We start from the raw sequence: 16,129 nt of genomic DNA, 5'->3' as shown, positions 1-16,129 counted from the left end.
GCAGCCTGCTTGCTGATGGAGGTCTTGGGGCACCTGGAGACCAGCGGGCGATGGCCAAGCTATTTTGGTGGAGAAACCTCTGGTCAGCCAAGTGATGGAGGGAGCTTTCAGTCACCACAGAGCTCATCAGAATTCTGTGTTGCTTACAAGCATTAAAGCCCCACAAAGGAAAGCGAGTTAATTACAGAACAAGTCCAGCATGCTGACTTCATTGTGGATATTTAGAAATAATCACTGCTGGAATATTCAGTACTTAGATAATAATGCATCCGCTATTTAAATATTTTGTAAATTTTGATTGCAAAAATGGCCTCTATCATCCTTCTCTCCCAAAGGAAATCACCCCAAAAGAACAGGGATTACATTCTCAGTGTGCTGTATTCCAGTTAATAACCAAATGGGAGATGAATAATCCTGTAATTGTAATGAGATAGATAACATCTCGGAATAATTTTCAGATTTCTACTTTCTTTGCACTACATAAGATTTGCAAAGAGCTATAAGGTCTCTCAGAAATAAAGTGTCAAGATAGTAATTTTTAAGTGCTTGTTAGCTTTCTATGCAGAATGCATGCATAAGCCCCTGACAAACTAAAACATACCTCTAATTCAGGCATGCCGAGTTCTGCCCCACATGGGAGGGGGGCGCTGGTGTGTGCATCACACGGTGGGAAGAGACCTGGTGGGGCCCACCGCAGTTGTGGGAGGGCCCGACGGAGCCCTCTGCACCTGCAGGAGGGCCTGACAGGGCCCACCCAAGTACAGAATATGGAGAGGGCCCAGACCCCGCAGTGAAAATGGGGGGGGGGGGGCTCGGCTCCATGGCCCCACATGGATGGTGACCTGCTCTAATCAGTGCTTTTTTCTGCTGGAGCTTTCGGGAACCAAGTTCCATCACCTCTCAGGTGGGCGCCATTGCAGGCCAGCACTCTCCCATCTGCGTCTTGACTTTACATACTTCTGGGATGCCCAAAATGAACATTTCAGGCAAAAACGGAAGCTGGACAGCATGTGCAAGTCTACACTTTTTACAAGATTGATGGCTCCACCTAGCTCCTAGCCACATTTGGTCAATCTCCAGCTGATTCGTATTTCCTTTTCTTCCTTTTCCTCAACCGCTCTCCCATGTAGTGGTGGTGGGCTTTAAGCTTTCCAGCCAGGCCTCTCCCATTGCACACATGTGCGTTTGCGCAAGGGCCCTTTTGAGCTGTCATAGCCATCTGCCAGAATCAGAGAGAATGAGGGGGGTGGGGGCGCATTTACCTGACCAGCACCAGAACCAGGGGTGGCCCCCAAACCAGCCAGGGAGACAGCTTGCTGTAGCTTTTAGCACCTTCCGGGGTGGTGAATGTGGCCGTTGTCAAACCAGCATCTGCTCAGGGCTGTCCCAAGTCGCCCAGCTGTAACAACTTCTGGCAGCTTCTTTTCTTTAATAAATGCACTGCCTCTAATTATTTTGTTTTATTGCTATAGCTATTTCAAGTAACCATATTGACAACACAAGACATGTTTTCTCATTTGCTTGCTCTTTTAATAATAATAATAATAATAATAACAATAACAATAACAATAATAATTTTATTATTTATATCACGCCCTCCCCAGCCGAAGCCGGGCTCAGAGTGGGTAACAACAGTAAGTAAAAAGTAAAAATAAAAAGTAAAGGGCCCCTGACTGTTAAGTCCAGTCGCGAATGACTCTGGGGTTGCTGCGCTCATCTCGCTTTACTGGCCAAGGGAGCCAGCGTTTGTCCGCAGACAGTTTTTCTGGGTCATGTGGCCAGCATGACTAAGCCGCTTCTGGCAAACCAGAGCAGCGCACAGAAACACCGTTTACCTTCCCGCCAGAGCGGTACCTATTTATCTACTTGCACTTTGACGTGCTTTCGAACTGCTAGGTTGGCAGGAGCAGGGACCGAGCAACGGGAGCTCACTCCGCCACGAGGATTCGAACCGCCGACCTTCTGATCAGCAAGCCCAAGAGGCTCAGTGGTTTAGACCACAGCTCCACCTGCGTCCCTCTCTTTTGATAGTTGTACACAATTCCTGTTCCGTGGGAAGACCTTGACAACAATTCCTTCACTTTATCCTCTTCTAGGATGCCTAGATGAGTGGTTTTCATCTCATGCCAAGTCTACTCCAGGGGATGTGGGGATCCTGGTAGTGTCTAGATAGCTTGGTAGACCGGACCAGGGAGGAGTCAGTGGCTGTCATGCATGTTGCAACCAGTCGCATGGAGAAATGCAGTTGCGTTGTCATTGAAACAAAACCGAGCTTGCCAGGTAGGGGGTTGAAAGGCAGCGCTTTCCAGGCAGCCTTCTTTGAAATGCTGACCGTTCATGAAAAGGGCAAAGCTAAAGCTAGAGTAATTGGGGTTTTATTTTTCCAACTGTGTGTGTGCAAGTTTTAGCTGTTTTTATATATGCAGTTCTATATATGTTTTTACTGTGTTTTACATTGCTCCGGGATGCCTCATGGGAAGTGATTAAGTAGGTCCCAGCCAACAAAATGGCTGGGGCATGTTCCACAGGGGGGGATGCACTGGGACAACCAATCTCAGTGATCATGGGTAGGAGGAGGAGTTACGCTAAGACCAGACCATGTCATTACAGAGGAGGCAGGTTTAGTCATTGTCTGAGGACTATCCCTGCCTCCGGGTCTGGTCCTGACCGGATGGATACTAGAATCAGCAAGGGATACCCACATGACCTGAAAGTGTTGCTGTGCAATGCCAGGTCAATGATTCATAAGACCACTGCCATCCATGACTTGATCATGGATGGAGGACTTGACCTGGCATGTGTAACAGAGACTTGGTTGGATGAAGCAGATGGGCCTGTCCTTGCAGCTGCTTGTCCACCAGGTTTCTCTTACACACAGCAACCCAGGTCATGTGGGCGGGGAGGGGGGGTTGCAGTGATTTTTAGGAAGTCATTAGTTTGCACCAGGCGTCCTATTGGGAAGACACAGTTTTCCGAGTGCATGTTCTGGAAGTTGGGCAATAGGGGCAGTACAGGATTCCTTTTGGTGTACCGACCTTCCCGCTGCACCAAGGATTCCCTGCCCGAGCTGCTTCAGGTCATGGCGGATGTTCTCCTGGAGACACCTAGCTTGGTTGTCCTAGGGGATTTTAACATCCATGCTGACACGACCTTACAAGGGGCCGCTCGGGACTTCGTGGAAAGCATGGCCTCCATGGGGCTGTCCCTGAATAAGTCTGGCCCAACCCATAGCCGCGGACATGCCTTGGACCTGGTGTTTACCTTTATGGATGTTGGTGATCTGACACTAAGTAAAAGCGAAACGAAAGAAGTGCCATGGTCAGATCACTTCCTGGTGCAACTGGACTTCTCTGCGACCCATCCCCTCTGCAGAGAGGTGGGACCGATTCGGATGGTCCGCCCCCGCCACTTAATGGATCCAAATGGTTTCCAGAGAGTGGTAGGGGATGCTTTATCCCATGTTGATGGCCTTTCAGCCAATTCCCTGGTGGCCCGCTGGAATGTGGAGTTAACCAGGGCTATTGACTGTTTGGCTCCGAAGCGCCCTCTCCGATTGCATGGAGCCCGGAGAGCCCCGTGGTTTTCCACGGATCTGAGGGCAATGAAACAATTGTTGAGACGGCTAGAGCGCCGGTGGCGGATAACTCATTCCGAATCTGACCGGGCACAGGTTAGAGCTCAACGTTGAGCCTACCAAGTGGCGATAGCGACGGCAAAGAAGACTGTGATGGCCTGGGATTCCGATTCAGAGGATGAACCAGAGGAATCCCAGCCTGCACAGGAGTCCCCGCCTCCAGGGCCGGCTGAACTGGGGCAAGGCCTAGATGCTGAAGAGCCTGCACCTGTGGCAGAGCACCAGGAGCTGGCCCCAGGTGAAACCCTTCTGGCCCCAGAGGTGCTTGAGGACTCAGTGGCGTCAGGTGAGCCTCCTCCAGGGCCCAGTAACCCTTCGGCCTCTCCTGATCTGCAGAGGCTTAGGGCAGAGAGGCGAAGGGAACTGGTTGCTCCCAGGAGGAGTGCTCGCCTTAAGGCCAGAGGAGGCGGGGCTCCTGGGGGCCGGGACCGCCCCTGGCCTTAGAAGAGGATAAAAGCCCAGTCAGCCCGGTCCCAGGTTGCGGGAGCAACGTCGTTGTTGGCTTTGGACCTTCCTGTGTTCCTGATCCCTGCTCGGCCTCCTGTTCCTGACCATCCGGTGTTCCTGTACCCTGCTCGGCCTCCTGTTCCAGCGTTCCTGTTCCCCGCCCGGCTCTCTGCCTCGGACCTCGCCCCTCTTCGTGTGGACTCAGACTACGCTCACGGTACCTTTCCCCCGGGTCCAGCACAAAGACTTTCTTCACCGCCTCTATTGCATCTGCAGAAAACAGCAGCAGGAGACTTTTTCAGGTGGTTCACAATTTAGTGGAACCACCTGCAACATCGGGGCCCAGTACGGGCCACATGTTCTGCAATGATTTTGCAAAGTTTTTTTGCAGATAAAATCGCTCAGATTCGGGAAGAAGTAGACTCCACCGTGGGAGCAGGGCCGGGGCGGGAGAGTGCTAGAGTCCTGTCTAGTCAAGTTGTGTGGGATCAATTCCAATCTGTTACCTCCGAGGATGTGGACAGGATGCTTGGATGAGTGAAGCCAACCACCTGTCTCCTGGATCCTTGCCCATCCTGGCTTATAAAAGCTAGCCGGGAAGGACTGGGCAATGGGCTTCGTGGGGTGGTGAATGCTTCCCTCCGTGAGGGAGCTTTCCCAGACCCGCTGAAAGAGGCGGTTATTAAACCGCTTCTTAAAAAAACATCTTTAGATGCGGCCACGATGGCCAATTATCGCCCAGTCTCAAACCTTCCATTCTTGGGCAAGGTGATTGAGTGAGTGGTTGCTGAACAACTCCAGGCACGCCTGGAAGAAGCGGACCATTTGGATCCCTTCCAGTCGGGATTCAGGCCTCATCATGGGACTGAAACTGCCTTGGTCGCACTGGTTGATGATCTCCGGCGGGCTAGGGACAAAGGTGAGAGCTGTTTCCTAGTTCTGCTGGATCTCTCAGCGGCGTTTGATACCATCGACCATAACATCCTTCTGGACCGTCTTGAGGGGCTGGGAGCTGGGGGCACTGTCATACAGTGGTTCCGCTCCCTCCTCCTGGGCCATGTTCAGAAAGTGGTGGTGGGGGATGAGTGTTCAGACCCCTGGGATCTCACTTGTAGGGTGACTCAGGGTTCTGTCCTCTCCCCCATGCTTTTCAACATTTACATGCAGCCACTGGGAGAGATCATCAGGAGGTTTGGGCTGGGTGTTCATCAGTATGCAAATGATACCCAGCTCTACCTCTCTTTTAAATCAGAACCAGTGAAGGCGGTGAAGGTCCTGTGTGAGTGTCTGGAAGCGGTTGGAGGATGGATGGCGGCTAACAGATTGAGGTTGAATCCTGACAAGACAGAAGCACTGTTTTGGGGGGACAGGAGGCGGGCGGGTGTGGAGGATTCCCTGGTCCTGAATGGGGTAACTGTGCCCCTGAAGGACCAGGTGCGCAGCCTGGGAGTTATTTTGGACTCACAGCTGTCCATGGAGGCACAGGTCAAATCTGTATCCAGGGCAGCTGTGTACCAGCTCCATCTGGTACGTAGGCTGAGACCCTATCTGCCTGCAGACTGTCTCGCCAGAGTGGTACATGCTCTGGTTATCTCCCGCTTGGACTACTGCAATGCGCTCTACGTGGGGCTACCTTTGAAGGTGACCCAGAAACTACAACTACCAGAATGTGGCAGCTAGACTGGTGACTGGGAGCAGCCGCCGAGACCATATAACACCGGACTTGAAAGACCTACATTGGCTCCCAGTACATTTCCGAGCACAATTCAAAGTGTTGGTGCTGACCTTTAAAGCCCTAAACGGCCTTGGTCCAGTATATCTGAAGGAGAGTCTCCTCCCCATCGTTCTGCCCGGACACTGAGGTCCAGCTCCGAGGGCCTTCTGATGGTTCCCTCACTGCGAGAGGCCAAGTTACAGGGAACCAGGTAGAGGGCCTTCTCGGTAGTGGCGCCTGCCCTGTGGAACGCCCTCCCATCAGATGTCAAAGCGATAAACATCTACCTGACATTCAGAAGATATCTGAAGGCAGCCCTGTTCAGGGAAGTTTTTAATATGTGATATTTTAGTGTATCTTTCATCTTTGTTGGAAGCCACCCAGAGTGGCTGGGGAAACCCAACCAGATGGGCGGGGTACAAATAATAATAATAATAAATAATAATAATAATAATAATAATAAATAATAATAATAATTATTATTATTATTATTATTATTACTACTACTACTACTACTACTTCTAATAATGTTAATTTAGTACTGGGGATGTACTATTGGCCCCTTGACCAAAATGCTGAAGATGAGATGGAGATACATAATGAAATTATGGAAATTAAAGAGGCTCCCAAAGTAGGAAATATTGCAGTAATGAGAAACTTCAAGTACACTCATGTAGACAGGGCAAACACACTTCCAGTCATAGCAAAGAGGTAAAATTTCTAGATACCATAAATTACAGTGTCTGAGAACAGGGACTGATGGAACTGAACAGAGGGAAGGTGGTGATGGTCTTAAACTTAAGAGGTGCAAGTGTTGTTGAACCAAATGGGAACAGTGATCACAGTGCTATCAGAAAATCTGACATGTGAATTTCAAAATAGAAGACCTCTAAAAAAGGAGGGGATTGGTAAACAAACAAACAAACAAAAAAGCTGAAATGGCAAATCAAGTGAGTCAACTTTTGATTGCTTGGGGATTTTTTGAAGCCATAATAACAAAAGCTAAGCTAGAATGTACACCACAGATCAGGAAGGCCAAGAGGATGCCAGCATGGTTAACTAGGAGAGGCAAAGAAGTGATCAGAAGCGAGGAGGCTTCCTTCAGAAAACGAAAGTCTTGCCCAAATGTTGATATTAAAAGAGGACACAAACTTTGGCAACACAAATTCAAACAATCAGATGCAAAAAACCTCAGGAAGCCCATTAACATAAGACTTAAGACCAACAATTTTAAATTATTTAAATAGGTTAGAAGCAGGAAACTGGCAAAGGAGGCAGACCCTTTGTGTGAAAGGAGGATAAGGAGATGGCAGAGAAGCTGGATGAATTCTTAGTATCTGTCTTCACAGCAGAAGAGGTAGGAAAGATCCCTGTGCCTGAACTCACTTTCTTAGGAAAGGAGCCTGAGGAATGGAGGCCACAAGTTACAGGACACAACGTTCTAGATCAAGGGTCAGCAACCTTTTTCAGCCGTGGGCCTGTCCAACGTCCCTCAGATCATGTGGTGGGCCAGACTATATTTTGAAAAACAATATATGAACGAATTCCTATGCCCCACAAATACGGTAACCCAGAGATGCATTTTAAATAAAAGGACACATTCTACTCATGTAAAAACACACTGATTCCCGGACCGTCTGCAGGCCGGACTGAGAAGGCGATTGGGCCTCATCCGGCCCCCGGGCCTTAGGTTGCCTACCCCTGTTCTAGACCTTAGTGACAAATAAAAAACAAATCAATCCAGATGTCATCCAGCCAAGAGTTGAAGAATTTAAATAGTTCATTCTAATAACTTGCAAAAAGCTGGAATTTGACTGTTTTATTATTGTAATGGCTTCTCAGTTCATCCCAATAATGTAAGTCCTTCCTTGATATATTCAAGACCCCAATTCAAAGGGCAATTGTGAATAATGATTCAGACCTCGGTGCCACCTGAATATATTCAAGCTGCACAAAAGATACTTGTTAGTTTTCTTGTTAGATCTTCACCCAGACTACGTCCTTTCCAACATTATGTATGTAACCCAGGGCTACACTTTTGCCAACACAGGTAACCTTTAAGTGGTGACTAATTCTGTCATCTTTATACCACATGGAGCCATGCTAATGAACCTTCTCTGAAATCATGCATTCCCTTCTTGCTTCAAACAAACTCCTAGAGCCCATTATATTTCTGAGTGCTAACTGCAACAGCTTTTCTTTGTGGGGGTGGGTGGGGAATTCATCCAAGAATCTGTGAAGCAACCCCCTCCCCCCCATGTACATTCAAGCTGATCTACCCCTGACTGGCTGTAGCAGCTATAGGTTTAGCCAGTCAATACAGCCGCCTGGAGAGTCCCTGCCCCTCGTCTTCCTCAGCAGTAAAGGTAAAGGTACCCCTGACCGTTAGGTCCAGTCGCGAACAACTCTGGGGTTGCGGTGCTCATCTCACTCTATAGGCCGAGGGAGCCGGCGTTTGTCCACAGACAGCTTCTGGGACATGTGGCCAGCATGACAAAGCTGCTTCTGGCAAACCAGAGCAGTGCACAGAAACGCCATTTACCTTCCCACTGGAGTGGTACCTATTTATCTACGTGCACTTTGACATGCTTTCGAACTGCTAGGTGGGACCAAGCAACAGGAGCTCACCCTGTTGCGGGGATTCGAACCGCCGACCTTCTGATCGGCAAGCCCTAGGCTCAGTAGTAGCTGGCTTCTTTAGGCAACAGGGAAGAGGAACAAAGGAAGTTAAACTATAGCAGTTTTGAGCATCCATAGTTGCTGCAACCAGAGAGTGACTTCGATATACACAGGACCTTGTTCACAGATTCCTTTACAAACTACCACAAGAAGATGTTTAGGTTTCTTAACCCTTAAATATATTGTACTTTCAAAACACCACCTTCAAAGTTCTTGAGCAACATTTCCTCCCCTTCAATGTTTTGCTTGTGCACTTATGATGTCAAAATCTGAGAAATGGTACTGTGTCAAACTGGTTCTTATTTACAGTATACTGGAATGATAAATTTCAAGATGTTGGCCCATATGCATTGCTCTCTTCAGTAGGTTGATGATACAGTTTCTTGAAAGGAAACATATTTATGGTTGCTACAACTTAGTTGAATCTTAAGGGGAAACCTTCCATCGGAGTTGTGGAGAATGTTCTTTTAAGAGCATCATTTTACACACGGGGCAGTTGGGTAATTGTTCTGCAGCAGGAGGCCCAGCTGAGTTGGACCCAACTCCATGGGAAATGGAGGTGCACCTAGGATTTCTTCTGGCCCCAGTTATCTGGGATAACTAACTCCATGTTGTGATGTCACCTTTCCGTACTCACGAAGAATGGCGTTTAGGAAGCACCCAACTTGATTTCAATGCACAGGGTAAGTGCTGCAGGAAATGAGGGAAGGGGGGATTCAACTGGCAGCAGCCGGGCTTCCCACCTAGACAGGCTGAAGGTCCTCATTATTTTGTAACTGGCAAGAAGAAAGGACCATTTCAGACTCCAAGCTATGTAAAGGTTTCAAAAGATGCTGTTTATAATAGTGGCTTTTAAAAAGAGTGATTTGAAGAGTGGGCTACAAAATGAGCTATAAACATAATGTTGATGCATCCGCTGGGGGCGGAAGGAGGCCTCTGTGATTGGCGTTAACTGAAATGTTCCAGTAAGACAAAGAAAAAGGAGAACTAAATAACTATCTTTAAAACATTTTTATCCTTCATTTGTGACAAATAATTATTGGCAATTGGATGTGCCAAGATTCGTAAACACATTAAACGCAATAGCACACAAGAAAGGTAATTAACAGATTGGGGCTGGGGAGCCCCCACTTCATTATGTAGATCACTCTGCTATAAAGTAACAGGGAGAAACAGATACTTCACTTTTGGACTGCTTGTAAACACTGGCATATGTCTCATAGAATTATTTTCATTTCAATTAGGCTGCTGTTTTAGTATCTTTTCCAGGAGGCAAGATGACCTTGTTAGAAAATGAAATGCTGCCTCGTTCATTTGTCGAAGACTTTATGGTCTGTTTATGAGGGTTTATGATTTAAGAACTGTTTTATGTTAGCAGCGTTAATATCCTTGGAAATCGGAAAATTGCCACAGGATTTTCTCACTGGGGATTTGAAATCTTGCATGCTTACTTAATGTTTGAGAGTGGTGAATGAAAGCAGATGGGTTTTGCCTTGACATGATGGAAGATTTCTTCTTAAATATCCCCAAAACAGGGTGTAAATGAGCCACTAAACAGGTGACAGATTGAATTATCAATTCAAAGGCAGCTGAATCCTGCAGGATATTTGTGACTTTATATGCCATTCCTACTGTAATAGCATTTGGTCACTTAATACACATGATACAACCCTTAAAACAGTGTAAAATGTGAGGCTAATTTAAATCCATATTGCAGAAATTGAACAGTGCAATTCTTGAGATGTCTACTTAGAGGAAATCCCTACTGACGTCACCTGGACCTGTACAGGATTGTGCTGTTAGAGTTGTTAAGAATATTTCCAATTAAAGTTAGAATTTTGGAAGGTCTTTGTTCAATAAAGCTATAGACCTAGTCAAGTTAGACTGCAAGAGAGTTGAGTGGGAAATGAATGGTTGTGAAAGGCAATGCTGTGAGAAAGCAGCTGAGGAGCATGGCGTGCCAGAAAGATGAGCTGTGCAAACAAAGCCACAATTGTTGCTTGTACTTGTAAATAGTTTTGAAATTTTAAAACACCTGTTAAGGTCTAAAAAAACCCTTGTTTATTTGCTATTCAGCCTTTGGTTAAAACAAAGAAAAGAAAGAAGGAATTTTATGGAAACGTCTAATTGTTGGGGTAAATGTGCAATTTCCATTTAAATAACAAGCCAACCTGGTGATTTTTTACTCCTTATTTATCTCTCTCCCTGCTCTTTCCACACATACCCTGCAAGAAAACCATTTGAGATGTTAGAAATCATCTAGTTTGTCCAAAAAACCTGAGTGACAGCAGAGCAGACTTCAAATGCAATGCATTCAAGAAACCTCACAAATATGCAATAAATATAGAATAAGTTATGGTTTCTGGCTGAATGGATATGGAAGGATAATCCCTAGTTAAACACTGTATTTCATTTCAGACCTTCAGATATGATTTCATGGTTTATGAAGGTTGCAGCACCTTAATATCAAATTATAGCTTTGAAGTTGTATTGAGAGTAGAAAGGGAGGGGGAAACTCCTGTGCATAAATGACAAAGGGAAGGGCTTTTTGAGAGAGAGAGAGAGAGAGAGAGAGAGAGAGAGAGAGAGAGAGAGAGAGCTCAGACTAATTGAATCACACTGTGTGACTGTAAAACTATATGCAACACATATTACAATAGAGCACACACACATTTCTGATATATACCAAATGTATAATCACATTTTTGCTGCAATTCTAAACATGCAAGCAAGCTCTCTGAGCCCCGTGGGACTTTCTTGAAAGTAAAGATTCAACCCAGATCCCAGAAATGGATCCATAACACTCTGGATGAAGTAGAAGGGAAGGCAACTGTTGTCCCATCCTCTTCCTAGCATGGCCACCCACCCTCCCTCTCCACACAATGACACACAGGTCTCAGTGTGTGCAGCCGAGCAGCTGATGGGAGGGGTGGCAAATGAGATGAACCAAGAGGGAGGAACTGCAGAAGAACCACACCTGCTGTCTCTTGGACGTTCGCTTGTGGTTTAAAGACCATGTTGATTGTCCTGGCTGCAAGGTGGAACACTTGGTCACATTATATCCCCCCCCCCCTTACAGCAAGTCATATAAACCACAGTAAACACAACAAGCCGCAGTTAATAAAAAAAGCACATGAGCTCATTTCTATCAAGATTAGCCATGGTTTATCATGTCTGAATTCAGGGTTTATTATCACTATATAGTACATCAAGTCTGATCTAGAAACTAAAGAACTAGTTTTATCCCAGCTCAGACATTGCTGTAATAAACTGCATTGTCATAACACAAGCCTTTGTAGCTGGGTCAAACAAAAGATAAATGAATCAAACTCTTCATATACTCTACTGAAATTAAGTAGAAGGAGCCTGGGATTTTTAATAAACATTTTTCATGATAAGCATGATTAAGCATGCTGTTGCTGAATGCCAACTTGGCTAGGAGTAAGACCTCCCTCATCCATGATATGATCAGATCTGATCGTGGATGAGGAGGCTGGTGTGGTCTGCATCACTGAGACCTGGGTGGGTGAGCAGGGTGGAGTTGGTCTCACCTGGCTGTGCCCACCTGGGTACTCAGTGCAGCCTCAGGCCAGACTTGGGGAGCAGGGAGGGGGAGTTGCTGTGGTCTGAAGAGATTCTCTCTCTATCTCCAGGCTCTCTGTCCAGTTGGTGGAGAGAACTAGAGTCTGTGTTCTGACAGAGCTGATCTCAGAGGCAGTGCTCACGACTCCCAGACCCCTGGTTCAGGAGCACTTCAAAATCCATGCCAAGGTGACTGGCTCTGGGGTGGCTCAGAACTTCATTGGCTGTCCCAACATGTCACCAGCACATGGCAGGCCACACTCTGGACCTTGGTGACCTGTTAATGGGGGACATTGATATCACTCCCTTGTCATGGTCAGATCACTTCCTGTTGAGATTTAGGCTTTCAGACCTTTCCCCTCCGCAGAGGTGGGGGACCTGTGAGGATGGTCTGCCCTTGGAGGCTGATGGATCCAATGGCTTCCCAAATGGTTATGCAGGATTTTTTGGCTGATGTGACTGGTGCTGCTCTTGATGCCCTGGCTGACCTCTGGAACATTTGAATGGCTCCGGCCATTGAAATGATTGTCCCTGAGTGCCCTCTCCCACTTTGTGGAGCCCATTTGGCTCCCTAGTATACTCCCTAGTTTAAAGACAGTCTCAAGGCAAATCTAAAAAAATATAGTATAAACACTGACAACTGGGAAACACTGGCCTGCGAGCGCTCCAGTTGGAGAACAGCCTTTACCAAAGGTGTCATGGGCTTTGAAGACACTTGAACTCAGGACGCAAGGGAGAAATGTGCTAAGAGGAAGGCACAATTGGCAAATCCACACCATGATCAATTCCCGCCCGGGAACCAATGTCCCCACTGTGGAATATTGTGTGGATTGAGAATTGGCCTCCACAGTCACTTACGGACTCATTGTTAAAACCGTATTTATGGAAGACAATCTTACTCAGCTACGAGGGATCGCCAAAGAAGAAGAAGATACTCCCTAGTATACCAGAGCTTAGGGCAAGGAAACAAGCTGGGAGATGTATTGAACACAACTGGAGGAAAGATCCAACTGAATGCAACTGAACAGGGCCAAGGGCCCTGATAACCGGAACTCGGAAAGTCATCCAAAAACACTGAATTTGGAACTCATTAATTGGCTTTTTTGATTGTATTATTATGTGGTATGATTTGGTATTGTATTAATGAAAAAGTTATAAAAATTATATTTTTTAACAGAGAAAATCCTAATAAGACTGAGGCACTGTGAGCAGGTGGTTCCCTCATCCAGATGGCTGGGAGGTTGCCTGCTCTGATAGGGTTACACGCCCTCTGAAGGAGTGGGTCCACAGCTTGGGGGTCCTCCTGGATCCTTTGCTGTCACTTGAGGCTCAGGTGGCCTCAGTGGCCTGGAGTGTCTTCCATCAGTTTTGGCCCAGCTGCAACCTGATCTGGACAGGGAGAGCCTAACTTCTGTTTTCTATGCTCTGGTAACCTCTAGGTTTGGTTACTACAGTGTGTTATATTTATGGCTGCCTCTGAAGATGGTTCTGAAACTTCAGTTGGTGCAGAATTTGGTGGCCAGTTTGTTCACCAGGGCAAAATGGTTTGAGCATCTTACACCGATCCTGGTCCGACTTCACTGGCTACCAATTAGTTTCCGGGCCCAGTTCAAAGTGTTGGTTTTGACCTACAGGCAGCTCCCCACTTGCACAGGGGTTGTGCTTGGGGTCATTGTGTGTGTGCTGACAGGGCACGCGAAAGCCCACTCTGTCCCATTCCTTTTCCACCACCTTCTGTGGCTAAAAATGGCATGTGCACCAGCGGTCACATGTGCCTTGAATGCGTGCAGGATGATCCAGGTGGAAAAATCAAAATTGGAAATAGAATTGTTAGATTCAAAAATTAAGAATTTGTCAAGAATGTATAACTTGCTGTTGAAATGGAACACTCAGGATGAAATGGTGAAATCAGCTATGATTAAATGGGCACAAGACGTTGGACATAACATAATGATGGCTGACTGGGAACAGTTATGGACCACAGGTATGAAATTCACGGCATGTAATGCCTTAAGAGAAAATTTCGTGACTTTTGTGACCCCCCTACACCCCCTACATGACGTTTAATTAATTAATTAACAGGAATACACCTTATATTTACAGGAATACACCTTATATTTAACAGATAGACTTTATCCTGACACCAGCGTTTTCTATGATTTCTTTAAGTATTTCGGATTGGGGAAGTCGATATTTGCATAGAAGAATTTGAAGGGAATATAAACTGAACGCAAACTGTGACTTGATAACTAACTTAAAGAGGAGGAAGAAGACTGAGTTAATACGTGGATTAGCCTGAATAGAGGCAAGAAGAGGAGTAAGAAGACTGCAGATCTATTGAAACTATTACTGGACTATATTGGTTATAGTGGTATCATCTGGGGTCTGTGTAAATTTGGGGTTTGTGCAAATTTGGTCAGGGTATCTAATAGTCAACTAGGCGAAGTGGGGTGATTTCATAACTGTAATTTGGCGATAATGTCGAACACAGCAAAGAGGGGGGAAGGGGGGACACCTTCGGAAAGAAAGGGATCCAAGCAAGAACAAGATTTCAAGGCAGACATACTAAGAATGTTTGCGGAAATTAAACAAAGTGAAAAAAACTTAGAAGTAAAATTAGAACAAGTAGACAACAAGATAGGGAAAATGGATAAAAAGATGGATGAAACAGTTAATGAATTAAAAGGTCAAATAAAGGAAGTGTTTAGGAGAACACAGGTAACAGAAGAGGGACTGAAAAAGACGAGACTAGAATTGAAGGAGGTAAGACGGGAGGAAGAGAGGATCAAAGTAGAGGTATTAGAACTAAGCAAAGCGCAAGAAGACTTGAAAGATTTAATTGCTATGAATGAACTAAGACAGAGGGAGGTTAACTTAAGACTTAGGGCAGTACCAGAATTTAAATGGGAGTACCCGGAGGGCATCTCATTCATGTATAGAAGTAAGAGGCATAGACTGACAAGTCCAGAAGAAACTGGCAAATTCTTAAGAAAATATAAAGAACTGAGACTAGAAAAAGAGGAAGACAAAATAGGAGAGGCAGCAGGAGGTGCAGAGGAAGAGACAGAGGAGGAAGCAGAAGGGACAAGAGGAGAAGAAGAAGAACAGGAGGAAGAAGAAACAGCTGAAATATAAAAAAGGAAGTAAACTAGGTCAGGCTTAAACACCATGGTGTTAAAGATTTGGAGTTGGAATATTAATGGGATAAATGAGAGGAAAAAAAGGAATAAAATTGAACAAATCCTGAAAAAAGAAAGTGTAGACATTATTTGTTTACAGGAGACTCATATAGCAAGAAGACATAAAAGAATTTTAATAAATAAAAGACTGGGAAACGAGTTCATATCATCTGACAAAGTTAAAAAAAGAGGTGTGGTCATTTATGTTAAAAATCAAATTGAGGCCCAACAAATCTTTAAAGATGAAAACGGAAGGATAATGATGGTACAAATTAAATGGCATGGACAAAATTTGATTATAGTGGGGTTATACGCCCCGAATGACAATAAATCTGAGTTCTATAAAATCTTGGAAGAAAAACTAGCTGATTATGCAGACCAGAAAATGATTATATTGGGGGATATGAATGGGGTGGTTTCATTAGAAATGGACAGACTTAGAGACGGAGGGGGTAAGGAAGGGAAGCTGCCCAGATCCTTTTTTTCACTGGTTAAAAATTGTAACCTAATAGACACCTGGAGACTTAGACATCCTCTGGTAAAGCAATTTACGTACCACTCTGAGCCCAATCAGTCATTGTCCCGAATAGATCAGATCTGGGTCTCGAATGAATTAACACCAAGAATTATACGGGTAGAGATCCAGGCTAAAACAATATCTGATCATAATCCAATAAAAATGGAACTGAAAGGCCTGGAAGAAGGTACTTTTAGATGGAGACTGAAGGATTATCTCTTAGATGATCAAGAAATAGTCGGAAAAGCGCAGAAAAGGATGAAAGAATTCCTTAAGGATAATATGAACAAAGACACCAAAACTAAGGTGGTATGGGATGCAGGCAAGGCAGTGATGAGGGGCTTTTTCATTCAGCAGAATGCCATTAAAAATAAAGG

General features: G+C 45.5%; 1 protein-coding gene and 1 long non-coding RNA gene across 3 annotated transcripts in view; one reads left to right on the top strand and one right to left on the bottom strand.

Moving 5' to 3' along the window:
- CNTNAP2 (contactin associated protein 2) overlaps positions 1 to 16,129 on the bottom strand; it is a 1,058,844-nt gene that overhangs the window by 159,675 nt on the left and 883,040 nt on the right. The window lies entirely within an intron of this gene.
- LOC310828711 overlaps positions 620 to 16,129 on the top strand; it is a 43,336-nt gene continuing 27,826 nt past the window's right edge. The window contains exons 1-2 of the long non-coding RNA XR_014557080.1: positions 620 to 904; positions 7,043 to 7,152. This is a non-coding gene — a long non-coding RNA (uncharacterized lncRNA). The remainder of the gene's footprint in view (positions 905 to 7,042; positions 7,153 to 16,129) is intronic.

This window comes from Podarcis gaigeae, assembly GCF_964106915.1.
Source record: "Podarcis gaigeae genome assembly, chromosome: 12".
NCBI classification, from domain to species: Eukaryota; Metazoa; Chordata; class Lepidosauria; order Squamata; family Lacertidae; genus Podarcis; species Podarcis gaigeae.
Note: the sequence above shows the minus strand (reverse complement) of the source record. Positions and strands in the feature narration are given on the sequence as shown.